General features: G+C 33.8%; 1 protein-coding gene across 1 annotated transcript in view; it reads left to right on the top strand.

Moving 5' to 3' along the window:
* supt3h (SPT3 homolog, SAGA and STAGA complex component) overlaps window positions 1–14,242 on the top strand; it is a 290,795-nt gene that overhangs the window by 236,510 nt on the left and 40,043 nt on the right. The gene's annotated exons all lie outside the window — the stretch shown is intronic.

Here is a 14,242-nt window from a genome sequence, read left to right on the forward strand (position 1 = left end):
ACGGCCTACTTGATGGTTTCTGAGCAAACAGCTGCTTGAAGACCTGCAAATATCTGATTTGCATGACAGACAGACAGACAGGATAGATAGACAGGATAGATAGAGAGAGACAGACAGACAGACATACAGACAGACAGGATAGATAGAGACAGACAGACAGACAGACAGACAGACAGACAGAGATAGGTAGGTCAATAGATAGATAGATAGATAGATAGATAGATAGATAGATAGATAGATAGATAGATAGATAGATAGATAGATAGATAGATAGATAGATAGATAGATAGATAGATAGATAGATAGATAGATAGAAACAGACAGAGATAGATAGATAGATAGATAGATAGATAGATAGATAGATAGATAGATAGATAGATAGATAGATAGATAGATAGATAGATAGATAGATAGATAGATAGATAGATAGATTGATTGATTGATTGATTGATTGATTGATTGATTGATTGATTGATTGATTGATCGACAGACAGACAGACAGACAGACAGAGATATAGAGAGACAGGGTTCTCACCTAAGCCTGCTGCCCCTGCGGCTCAGCCCCGGAAAAGTGGTAGAAAATGAATGAATGAATGATTAAGCTACTTAAGCCTAGGTTCTCTTGATGACGACCTAAAGTAGGCATACATGCAAATGTGAAGGGCATGGCTCATGAGTCTCATCACAGTTTGTTTTGTTCTCTGACTGGCCTGTCGTCCACTTGGATTTTACACTCGTGGAACAGTCGTGTCTGAGGCTCACGGTATGTCCATTTCCATATACTGATCTTTTATTATTCTACTATGCCTTGGTATACCCAGATTTTCATTATAGGGCACCTTTAAATTTTTTTAGTAAGTGGTTGTAAACGATTTATATGGTGCTGAATATAAACAAATTAATTAAATTTAGTAGTGCTGAACTTAATTTTTTTCATTTAAATTCAGCAAATACAAATTGTTTGCAACCACTTACCTTAAAGGTCTCGTGAAGTGCTTTGAAATGGATTTTTATTTGATGTTTGATGTAATCTCAACAGAAACATGAAGAGAGGGTTGAACATAGAGTAGCTCCTCCCCTTTTAAAAAGCAGCCAATAGCGTTTTGTTTTATCACACCTCTGCCAGTGAGAGCGGTTGAGCTCAAGCACATCTAATGAAAAGCAAATGAGAAGCGTCTTGAAGGGGGCGGGGCATGTCAGATGCTAGAGAGCATTTGATTGGACAGAAGATTTGATGAGAAACTGAAGTATGAGGTGACAAAAAAGCATTGATACGTTTAGGCGGAAGTGAAAAACTATTTACATGTTTATATCGATTTTTATATCTTCTAAACTAATTTTGTCAATGTTTTGTAGCACACTAGCTTATAGAAATCCTTGAAGACTAACATACTGATACTAAACAATGTTATTTTAATTGCACGGGACAGTTAAAAAATGTTGTAAATCCAATTAACCGTTTCTTTCAGTGCAGGTGCTAAATGGTTTATTAGATTTAGATGACTAAAATTCTATTTCACATTTTGGATCATTTTATTTCATGGTAACAATATAGTGATTTAAATAGACAGCAATTCCAGAAAATACACAAATGGCCTGTTTCCACTGACTGGTACAGTACGGTACGGCTGGGTACGGGTCACCTTTATCAGGCTTGCGTTTCCACTGCCAAAAGGGTACCAATAGTGGGCGTGGTGTACGACAAAAAGCTTTAGTCAACGTCATTCTCGCTTGAGGAAATGTCTATAGTAAAGCTGTATAAGTCGTTCACATATCATATAAGAAGCACTTCTCACTAAACAGATGCTTTATACAGATAAATACTTGTGTAGAAATGTTTATTACTAACTTTTCTATGAACATGAGTTGATTATAACTGCAGATCAATGACAGTGAGAAACAGCCTACTGTAACATCACCGATTACATAAAATAAATAAATAAATGAATACAACATATATGAACAAATACAGCCCCTTACAGTCTTTGATATAATACCAACTACAGAAAAACTACACACAGCAGACATTTAGTCCTTATTTGGGTTCAAAAACAACACGAAAAATATAGCCCACAGTCAGAGCAGACCTCCCATATGTGTCTGTATTGTTCAGCAGCACATGTAACCTCTGTTAGAAAGTATTTCCGTCATTCCAGAGTTCATAATAGTCCAAAAGGTGATGATAATAGTTAAACATGGCAGTGTGTTCATGTTTGCTGAAAGAATTATTTGCTGCTTTTGTTTTTCAGGCTTCTCCTTTGTTTTTTGCTGCGTCACTCTCGCGTTTGTTCATTTCTGACAAGATTAAATGTCAGAAGCACTTCAATAATCACGCGCACGTTATTATTATCAGCTGAAGAAGTTTGTTATTTTAAATATAGATGCGCTCGCAAGTAAAAAAAGCGAAACCGCTCACGTTTTAGACGGGCTTGTAAAAAACTACGAGGCACAGGATAGAATCTGCTCTTCTTCTTTGCCCTATGGCTGTTCATCAAGACGACAACAAGGTTTGTTTGAGCTCGTGTCGACCATGGCTTATTATTATATGTATATATTATTACAGTGTAATGTCTTGGCTGTGTATTTAAAACATGGCGGTTCCTTTGATTTCATTCTGGCTAGTTGCATGAGCGAGTGACGTATCTCTGTAAACCAATAGCATTCAGCTGCGCGTCTAGCTCCACCTTTTGGAACCCTTTGCCGTGCTAGGGACCCTTTGCAAAGGGTACCCAAAAAGTGGTACGGTACAGTTCACTTTTAGGTACCTTTTGACAGAGGAAACGACCATAAAAGCATACCGAACCACTTAGTGGAAATGGGACAAAACAATAGTTCAAATAAAACTTAAATACTTCAGAACTGAAAAGAACTTCATATTTTTTTTCCTTCTATTTTGGTCTTGTTTAATGTATAGTAGACATGCACAATGTCGTTAATTTAAAGAGCCATATTATACATGAAATAGGGTCATATTTAGGTTGTAAGGGTCTCCAACAACAGTCTAATATGCATGCAAGGTCAAACAACACTTTGATGGTCTTATAATCTGCATTTATTTTTACCTAATTATCCCAGCGACTCCCATATGAATCGTTCAGCGATTCATTTGTTCCCAACCCCTCCTCAGTGCGAAGCTAATTTGCGCTGATTGGAGCGATGACAGCTTGCTGCGATTGGTCGACGACACTGACAGGCTTCAGGGCGAGACAGTGTGAAATGCCCAGCAGCTAATCAACAATATAAAAGTAGTCACAGTGCATACACGCTTCATAGTGGATTTTGGCTGCCAGTGGGTGAATGTAAACACAGACGATGGACTAGAAAATACTGACGACAAACTATTTTATCAAGCAAAAAGTCCAAGAACTGGCGAGGAGATCTCCTAGCAGTCTACTTGCTTTTCACACACACACACACACACACACACACACACACACACACACACACACAGGGCCGTCGCGTCCAGAATAGAGACGGCGCGGCGGCGACACCTCCCTCACCCTCCGCGTCCTCAGTTACATCCGCGATTACAACCCCCAATCCCCCCCCCCCCCCCAATCTGTGTGTGTGTGTGACTTTTTTTCTGTTAGTGGGCGGGGCCGCAGGTTTCAAATCTCCTGGGTTTGCGCGTGCAACTACTTGTGTTTCGTAGCCGCGTCATCACGAAACACCTAATGACTCGTTATCAAGACGACTCGTTTGAAGCACTATGAGTCAACTCTTTTATAGATGAATCAATAGTTTTAAACACTGTACACTTACAGATTTAAGCCTTAGCGGGATATTTCACTTCACTTAGAGCTGTGTTACACACTACATGTAAGGGCATTTTCAAAAACCCATAATATGGGCTCTTTAAGTGTCAGTCAGGTTTGAGATATTTATTTTCCCCCCATAAGTTTTAGCTTCCCACAATAGATTAAAATCAGACTTGTAAGAAACACAACTAACATTTATTTCACATTTTTCATTTTATTTTTATTTATATTTTTTATTTGTTTTATTTTGGCTAGAATAAAAGCAGTTTTTATTTGTTTATTTAGTTTTTATTTATATTATTAGCCCCCTTAAGCTACACTTCTTTTCGATTGTCTACAAAACAAGCCACTGTTATACAATGACTTGCCTAATTACTCTAACTTGCCTAATTAACCCAGTTAAGACTTTAAATTGCACTTTAAAATTCATTCACTTTCCTTCAGCTTAGTCTCTTATTTATCAGGGGTCATCACAGCAGAATGAACCACCAACTGTTCCAGCATATATGCAGCGGATGCCCTTCCAGCTGCAATCCATTACTAGGAAACACCCATACACACTCATTCACACACACTCATACACTATGGCCAATTTAGTTCATCCAATTCACCTTTAACACGTGTTTGGACTGTGGGGGAAACAGGAGCACCTAGAAGGAAACACGGGGAGAACATGCAAACTCAGAAACGCCAACCGACCTTGAAGGGGCTTGAACCAGCGACCTTCTTGCTGTGAGGCAACAGTGCTAACCACTGAGCCACCATGCTGCCCTGATTCACTTTAATATATCTAACATATATACTTATTTATTTTAATATGGCAGCAGCTGTATATGATTCAGTGATTTAGTGACTGGACTAGAATTGCACATTGGCATATACAGTAGTGTCTATTATTGCAAGTTATTACACCTGCATTATACTGCAGATATAATGATTCACATTAAGTTCTGATGAGTAAAGTGTTCAGAAAGTGCTATTGTGTATTGCTTATTACTTTGTAGTAACAGTATTTTGTCATGAGTGAAATGTCCTGAAAGCTGTAGCGAGTGCTTTTTGTTCTTTAAGATCTGAGACCTTTAAGCCAAGGGGTGAGAAATAAACAGGTGGCATCCTGAAAGGGATTTGTCCTTGAAGATATTTTTATCCTGTGAGAGATAGTGAGAGTGAGCGATGTTTTCTGGCAAGGCTATAGTGTGCAGACAGTGAGTTTTGGGGGTTGTGTTGATTATTATTTCTCATCCTCAAATTAAAACAAAAATGACAAAAACGATATATTTTATATATATATATATATATATATATATATATATATAAATACAGTTGAAGTCAGAATTATTAGCTCCCCTGAATTATTAGCCCCCCTGTTTATTTTTTTCCCCAATTTCTGTTTAACGGAGAGAAGATTTCTTCAACACATTTCTAAACATAATAGTTTTAATAGCTCATTTCTAATAACTGATTTATTTTATCTTTGTCATGATGACAGTAAATAATATTTGACTAGATATTTTTCAAGACACTTCTATACCACTTAAAGTGACATTTAAAGGGTTAATTAGGTTAACTAGGCAGGTTAGGGCAATTAGGCAACTGTATAACGATGGTTTGTTCTGTACACTATTGAAAAAAGAATTAGCTTGAAGGGGCTAATAAGTTTGACCTTAAAATGGTCTTTAAAAAATTTAAAACTGCTTTTTTTCTAGCTGAAATAAAACAAATAAGACTTCTATATAATATATAATATATAATATATAATATATATATATATATATATATATATATATATATATATATATATATATATATATATATATATATATATATATATATATATATATATACTATATATATATAAATTCAAAGTTATAAAAAAAATAAAACAAAATAATATATATATATATATATATATATATATATATATATATATATATATATATATAAATAAAATAATAAATTTAACTTCAAAACTGAAAATAAAAAAATGAAAGCCGAATCAAAATATAAATAAATGCTAGAATACTAAATAATATAAACAACTGAAACATTAAATAAAAAATAAAATCATAATAGCAAAATAATAATAATGATTATTTTTGTTATTATTATTATTATTATTATTATTATTATTATTATTATTATTATTATTATTATTATTATTATTATCGTTGTTTTATTAATGTTATTGTTATTATTGTTATTATATTTTCTGATGATGATGATTATTATTATGATGATTATTATTATATTTTATTGTTGTTATTATTATTATTATTATTACTATTATTTTTATATTTTATTATTATTATTATTATTATTGTTGTTGTTGTTATTGTTAATATTGTTATTGTTATTATTATTGTTGTTGTTATTAATACTAATATTGTTATTAAATTATATTTTCTGATTATTAGTTTTATTATATTTTATTATTGTTGTTTTATTATTATTATTATTATTATTATTATTATTATTATTATTATCGTTGTTTTATTAATGTTATTGTTATTATTATTATATTTTCTGACGATGATGATTATTATTATGATTATTAATATTATATTTTATTATTGTTGTTGTTATTATTATTATTATTATTATTATTATTATTATTATTATTACTAATATTTTTATATTTTATTATTATTATTATTGTTGTTATTGTTATTGTTAATATTGTTACTGTTATTATTATTGTTGTGGTTGCTGTTATTAATATTAATATTATTGTTATTATATTATATTTTCTGATTATTATTTTTATTATATTTTATTATTGTTGTTGTTTTTATTATTATTATTATTATTATTATTATTATTATTATTATTATTATTATTATTATTATTAAAAAGTATATACTTCTTTCTTACTGTGTCATAACAGTCACATTCCCCATGGTATAGACCCAAGTGGGAGTGTCTTTGTCTGCTCAGGTGTGAAACACATCAATATTTATGTCAATATTAGATATTTTTATCTAATAAAATATAATTCAGTATTATAAAGTTTTTAAAGAATTTTAATAATATTAATATTTATTTTTAAAGATCTGCAGATTTTTGTGGATTGATTTTGGGAGTATAATAACTGAACTGAATTTGGTTTACAATGCAGATCTACTTAGATCTACGTATTTGATAAATTAAGCGAGTTTCTCATATATTATATTTAATAAAAAACAGAAAACATTACTTTAATATTAATTTACAGACTGTATTGTAAACAAATCATATAAACATTTGCATATTAGTCAATAATATCACTGAAATTAATATAACCATTGAATAAATATATATGTACACATATTTAGTTAATAAATTGACTGAATGAGGAGCTAAACAATCAGTTAATTTCCATGTGGGTCTGCCTATTGGTGGGGTGCGCATAAATACAGTAACCATCTGATTGGTCAAATTAAGATTACCACCGATGTAGGCAGCACATAAAATAAATGTAATTTATCACACCTACAGATATTACACACACTATCATCACAATATATTTCCGATATATCATGCAACCCTACTGTAAATGAACTTTAAAAACACTCCAGTTTAATAGTCACCAAGCAACACAGGACAAATGTGCCTATATAGGGACTTTTCAATGGAAGAAACACAAGGCATTGTGGAAACAGTGCATTGTTTAATATATAAAACAGGTGTTATGTGGTTTTGATGGTGAATGAAGACTTCCAGATGTTCTCTAGTGCCACTTGCATTGGCCTTTGATGAGTAAATCTCAATGCTTACTGGGTATGGCAGAGGAATAATTAGACGAGTGACTGAGCGAGTGCCCTCAGAAGCCAGTTATCATGTAATTGGCTATGTTTTATTGCGACTGGAGCCAGTTGAACTCCTGATTAATTGCGGCAATAAGCAATTTCTCTCCTGGCTTTTTTTTATATACCTATAGGTAGAATTAAAGTGTTGTTTAGAAGGGGGAGATTAAATGGGGTTGCTGACAGATGTGAGGCAATGTCTCATTAGTGTGTACAGTTATCTGTTGGCACGTTTATTGGTGTGGTTTCGTTCCAGAGCTTGGCAGCAGTCGAACTATTAGAGAATTTTTTTTTTTTGAAGATAGGCTTGTTTTAGTGTTGAGAATCTCACATGCGTTCATTCAGTCATTTTCCTTCAGCTTAAGGCTGATTTATACTTCTGTGTCAAGCGCATGTGTATGCTCTGGCGCAGCCTACGTGTGGACGCATAGCCATCACCATGGCCGTCGCTGACGCGCACCTTTCAAAAATTTAACTACAGGTCGCAGCGAAAGCATTCACTACAGTTTTTAATGAAGTGTGACTCGCATTGACAGGTGAAAATCTGATCTCCCTGCTTACACTGCAGACATGAGGGCACGTATCCAATTCATTCATTCATTCGGATAATTTTCCTCATATAAACAAGGCCCGAATCTGATCTCAGTAAATCTGAATCAATGTGATTTTTTTTTTCTGCTTGCTCAAACGGTTGAAGTCAGAATTATTAGCCCCCCTGTTTATTCCCCCCCAATTTCTGTTTAACGGAGAGCAGATTCTTTCAACACATTTCTATTCATAATAGTTTTAATAACTCATCTCTTATAACTGATTTATTTTATCTTTGCCATGATGACAGTAAATAATATTAGACTAGATATTTTTCAAGACACTTCTAAACAGTTTAAAGTGACATTTAAAGGCTTAATTAGGTTAACTAGGCAGGTTAGGGTAATTAGGCAAGTTATTGTATAAGGATGTTTTGTTCTGTACACAGTCAAAAAAATGAGCTTAAAGGGGCTAATAATTTTGACCTTAAAATCGTTGATAAAAAATTTAAAACGGCTTTTATTTTAGCCGAAATGAAAACAAATAAGACTTTCTCCAGAAGAAAAAATATTATCAGACATTCTGTGAAAATTTCCTTGCTCTGTTAAACATCATTTGGGAAATATTTAAAAAAGAAAAAAAAATTCAAAGAGGGCCTAATATTTCTGACTTCAACTCTGCGTTGGCCATATTTGATCTGTGCCAAATTTAGGTAAACAACCAATGCATAAAATAAATCTCTACGATACGTATATTGCATTTCCTATTTTACGATAACGATAATTTTACGATAACCTCCTAAGGCTTAAGTGTTCACATACACGCACAGCACATTTTAGCTCTTAAGTGGCTATTTAAAATACTTGCATGCAGCATATGAAATGTCCCAAACACTATTTTTAACTGTCCAAAATTTTTACTCTCTGATAGTTAAAGCAAGTTAAAAAAATTCTGTTAAATATGCATTAAAGAAAATTCAGGAAAAAAAGTGTTTTATGTAAATTCGGACCACGAGTCCACATATATAGACATGATTTTTCTCTAAAAGAACATCATATCAAAAGATGATACTTAGATTTTTATTCTAATTAGGTTCTAATAAGCCCAAATAGCAAAGAGATATAAAATATGCATGTAAAAACACCTTGAGCCTTAAGAGGATATATTGTGCAGCCCTAACTTGGAGTTAAGCAGGTGAATTTTACCATTTTTTAAGGCATTCAGCTAGTCTCTGTGTATGACGGCAGCCCTTTTAGCTTAGCTTAGCATAGAGTATTGAATCAGATTAGACCATTAGCATGTTGTTTTAAAAATGATCAAAGAGTTTCAATGATTTTTCTGTTTAAAGCTTGACTGTTCTGCAGTTACTTTGTGTACTAAGACTACTGGAAAATGAAAAGTTCCTATTTCCTAGGCTGATATGCAATGATGTTACGGAGCGCGACCAGCACATGTGCAAGCAGTTGGTCATGTTAGAAGTTATCTGGGGACTATTTTCAGGCACTTTGTAGTATCAGTACACCTGCTGGAGCCGTGATTCAGCAGTAAAGGTTCTTGATTATTACGCCAATCCTGGAGCATCTTGATCTTCTTCTCCTTGAGGAACTTTGATGTGGAGATGGAAGTATGCGATGGAGCTCCATCTTGCTGTAGAATTTGGTCTCTTTTATGGCTGGGAATATAAAAGGTAGCTAAGATTTCTTGGTATTTTAGACCATTGATGTTGCCTTCCACCCTGCAGATCTCTCGCACACTCCCATACTGGATGTAACCCCAGACCATGATTTTTTCACCACCAAACTTGACTGTTTTCTGGCTAAATCTCGGATCAAGATTGTAAACAATATTGTGCATCTTCTCCAATATTTGCGGCGACTGTGGTGTAATCCATCAGAAGATTCATCTGCAAAAATTCGCCTTCTGCCACTTTTCCAGCGCCACTCCTTTTAGCAGGCTGTGGGCCTTAGCAAATGCCACACGTTTTTTTAGTTGTCTTTTGTTTAGAGCTGACTTCTGGGCACTGATTTGGCCATTGAAGCCATTTTGAGACAGAATCCGACAAACTGCTCTGATTGACACAGGGACTTCAGGTTACCAGGTCTCGTGGAGCTCTGCTTCACTGGAAAATGGGCTGGCTTTGGGTTTTCGAGCCAACAAACAGTCCTCTCGAGCAATTGCCTTGCGGTGTCTGCCTGACCTAGGCTTGTGAAAAACATCTCCAGTCTCTTCAAATCTTTTTTTATCCTCTGTACTTGACGCTGAGATGCATTGAAGGTGTCTGCCGCATCAGCAGTAGATCTGGTCTTCAGCCTGATAATCAACACTTTAGTCTTAAGGTGAATCTTAGACATGTTTTTAGAGGACTAGTTAAAGTTGATGTGAAGGTCTAGTGCACTGGGCTTCTTTTTATACACACCTGAGACCTAATTGATCCATTATTAGTCACAGGTGAAGCTCATATGACAAGCCAACAACACATTTCTTTGCAAAAATTTGCTCAATGGGCTTTACCAAGCTGGGAATATTATTATGCACTCAACATTATTACAAAAGCTGTTGGGATTGAAATGAGCCATTTCTTGTAAAAAAAATCTTGATTAGAAATATTTTTCAGTGGCACTTCAGGTCAATTTGTACACAAACGACAAGACTTTGGTCAAGGACTGTATGCTAAGCTAAGCTAAGCTAAAAGTGCTCCCCGGCCAGACCCAGAGATCATCTGAATGGATTCAGAAATAGTAAAACTCACCTGTTTACCTCTAGGAGAGTTGAAAATGAGCCTGTGGAGAGTGGGGAGTTCCTTTAACTTTAACAAATGCATGTGAGATTCTCAACCCTCCTCCAGACTGAAACGAAGAGAAATCGCCAATCTGCAAACGGGTTCGCTTTCACTCAAGTTTCCCCATTGTGGATGTACAGCATTATGCAATTTAAACGTCTGCCCCAGTGACTGCCGTTGGAGGCTTTTATCGGCCTCGAATTCCCGAAATCAAGTCATTGTGAGATTATTAACTTTGAAATCGAATTAAGAGGGTAACGCAAGACCTCCAGTCATTGGGAGACCATTAGATTACACTCACGCACAGGGCAACACAATTACCTCCCCCGTCCACAAGGACAGCAAGTCACCGGCCAAGAAGAAGTAAAGAAGTGTGCTTTTATTCGATTCCAGAGTCTGCTGTTGTGGAAAACCGGCTCATCTGATGGAATTGTTTTTCCTTTTGTGTTCGTTTCTGCCAGTTTTGCAGACGCTTGGCGAAAACAACCCTTTCTGGAGCTTAATCTGACCTGCTAATGCGAGGCTAGAAAGTTTCTATGTCAAAAACTACATGCAGTGTAAATGTCACAAATCCAGCAGTATTCTTTTTGGTGCAAAGATCTGATCTGAGATTCACCTGTCAGTCATTTTCACTAATTTGCATTTACATTGATGGAAAATGCAGTATAGATTGAGATTGAGACTACTATAATTTTACATTATCTACATTTTTGAATCCATTCAGCTGGTCTCTGGGTCTAGCAGGAGCGCTTTTAGCTTAGCTTAGCATAGATCATTGAATCGGATTAGACCATTAGCATGTCACTTAAAAATTACGAAAAAGTTTTGATAATTTTCCTGTTAAAAAACGTTTGACTCTTCTGTAGTTACATTGTGCACTTAGTTCAAAGTTAATATCTTAACTTTCCCAACCCCCCCTTACCTCCTCAATATTATCATCAATATTATTACTTCTACTTTTGTTATCATTATTATTAGTACTGTCCTGACTTGTCCTGTTATCTCCTCATTATCATTATTACAAGTATTTCTACCATTGTCATTATTCAGGTTGCTGTAGTTGTAGTAGTAGTCATAGTAGTAGTAGTAGTAGTGGTTGAAGTTGTAGTTTGGGTTCTTGAAGTAGTATCTGTAGTAGTAGATGTCGTTGGTATAGTGGTACCAGAAGTAGTGGATGTGTAGTAGTAGTAGTTGTCGTTGTCTGTGTAGTAGTATCAGAAGCAGTAGACGTTGTTGATGTAGATGTTGTAGTAGCAGTCATTCCTGTAGTAGAATCAGTAGTAGATGTAGTAGTATCAGTGGTAGTAGTCGTTGTAATAGGTTCAGTAGTGGTACACATTGTAGGAGTAGTAGTGGTTGTGGCTGTAGTAGCAGTAGTAATAGTTGTAGCAGTAGAATCTCTCTGTAGTAGTAGTTGGTGTAGTACTTGGGATTTATTTTTATTATTATTATTTTTATTATTGTAGTGGTTGTTGTTAATGATTATTACTGTTGTCCTTTCTTGCTTGTTTACTGTCATTATTACTATCATTATATCACTAGCATTGTTGTCACTCCTTATATAAGTTACTTGCTTCATTTAGTGACTGTTATTGTTCCTTTTGTATGTACTCTGACCTGTTTACCAAGTTACCTTTACATGCACACACACACACGCACCTGCCGGTACTTGATTGTATTGTTGTTGTTGTTTGTATTTTTGTTATTGTTTCATTTTCTTTGTATTTGCATTATCTCAAATTGTGTACCTTTTGTATATTCTAAAAAAAAAAAAAAAAAAGTTAATATCTTATATTTACCTGTCATATATGTAACTTACCTCATTTACACAGATTACCATTTGCTTTTGTGGAAAATGCAGTTCTGATTGAGATTTCAAGTACTAGACTTTTACATAATCTACATTTTTGCTTGCATTCAGCTGATCTCTGGGTCTAGCTAGAGCACTTCTGGCATAGATCATTCTAGCATAGATCATTTTTCTTAGCATAGATCATTGATTCAGATTAGACCATTAGCATGTCACTTAAAAACGACCTAAGAGTTTTGATATCTATATATCCAATAGATATATATACATATACATACATACAAAATTAGCGCGTTAACGCATGCAATTAATTTGAAATATTTAACGCGTAAAAAAATTAACGCAATTAACGCAGTTGCAGTTTTTTTGTTTCCTGTTGTGGCCAACGTGTGTTCAACGTGCAAAGAAATATGGATAAGACCAAGAAAGGATTTTGAAGTCCTTTAATGGAATTTGATACCGCATGTCAAATGGAAATGCGGAAATGCCTGTATTTTGGAATTTTTAGCAGTCCACTTAGAATCCAACATGGAAATCATTTTTGTTTTTTATTGGCATTGTTTTGAAATTCAAATGGCACTAACATGCCTGTGTTTTATTTCTGTAATAAATACGGTTTTCAAGCCAACCGTTTGAGGATCTTGATGGTTTATTTCTTCATGTATGTTGTTTACATGAAGAAATCTGTTACAAGTTAGGCAAAAATTCTGATAAACAATCATATTTTGAATTGAAATAGTTTTATTTGTCTTGAATTTACATAAATTTTACATTTAAATAGCCAAACAAGTTTCAGTCATTTAATTGTGATTAATCGGGATTAGTTGCAAAAAAAAAGTGTGATTAATTAGTTAATAGTTTTAATTGATTGGCAGCACTAATATGTATATATATTTTAAATAAAAATAATAATAACAATATATATATATATATATATATATATATATATATATATATATATATATATATATATATATATATATATATATATATATATATATATATATATTAGTGTGTACAATTTTAAAAAATGCAGTAAAGGTTGAGATTTTAACATTGTCTTATTGTAAAAACAACAATTGTATGAAAAGAATCCATTAGTAAATGAAAGACATTTCTGAAGCTTAATTTGACCTGCTAATATGAGACTAGCAAGGAGAAGTTTGTAGTGTTAAAAACTGCATGCAGTGTAAATGTCACACATCCAGCAATATATTTCTTGTGCAAAGCTAATATCTGATATTCACCTGTCAGTCATTTTCACAGATTTGCATTGACATTCGATGAAAATCCAGTACAGATTGTGCATTTTAGAATCCCATTGTGCGCTTTGTTCAAAGTTAATATCTGATATTTACCTGTCAGTCACTCATTTTCACAGATTACCATTTGCTTTTGTTGAAAATGCAGTACAGTTTAAGACCTTAACTACTATAATTTTACATTATCTACATTTTTTAATCCATTCAGCTGATCTCTGGGTCTGGCAGGAGCGCTTTTAGCTTAGCTTAGCATATATCATTGAATCAGATTAGACTATTAGCATGTCACTCAAAAATGAGTTTAGATAATTTTTTTGTCACAG

Source organism: Danio aesculapii, chromosome 17, assembly GCF_903798145.1.
Source record: "Danio aesculapii chromosome 17, fDanAes4.1, whole genome shotgun sequence".
Taxonomy (NCBI): Eukaryota; Metazoa; Chordata; class Actinopteri; order Cypriniformes; family Danionidae; genus Danio; species Danio aesculapii.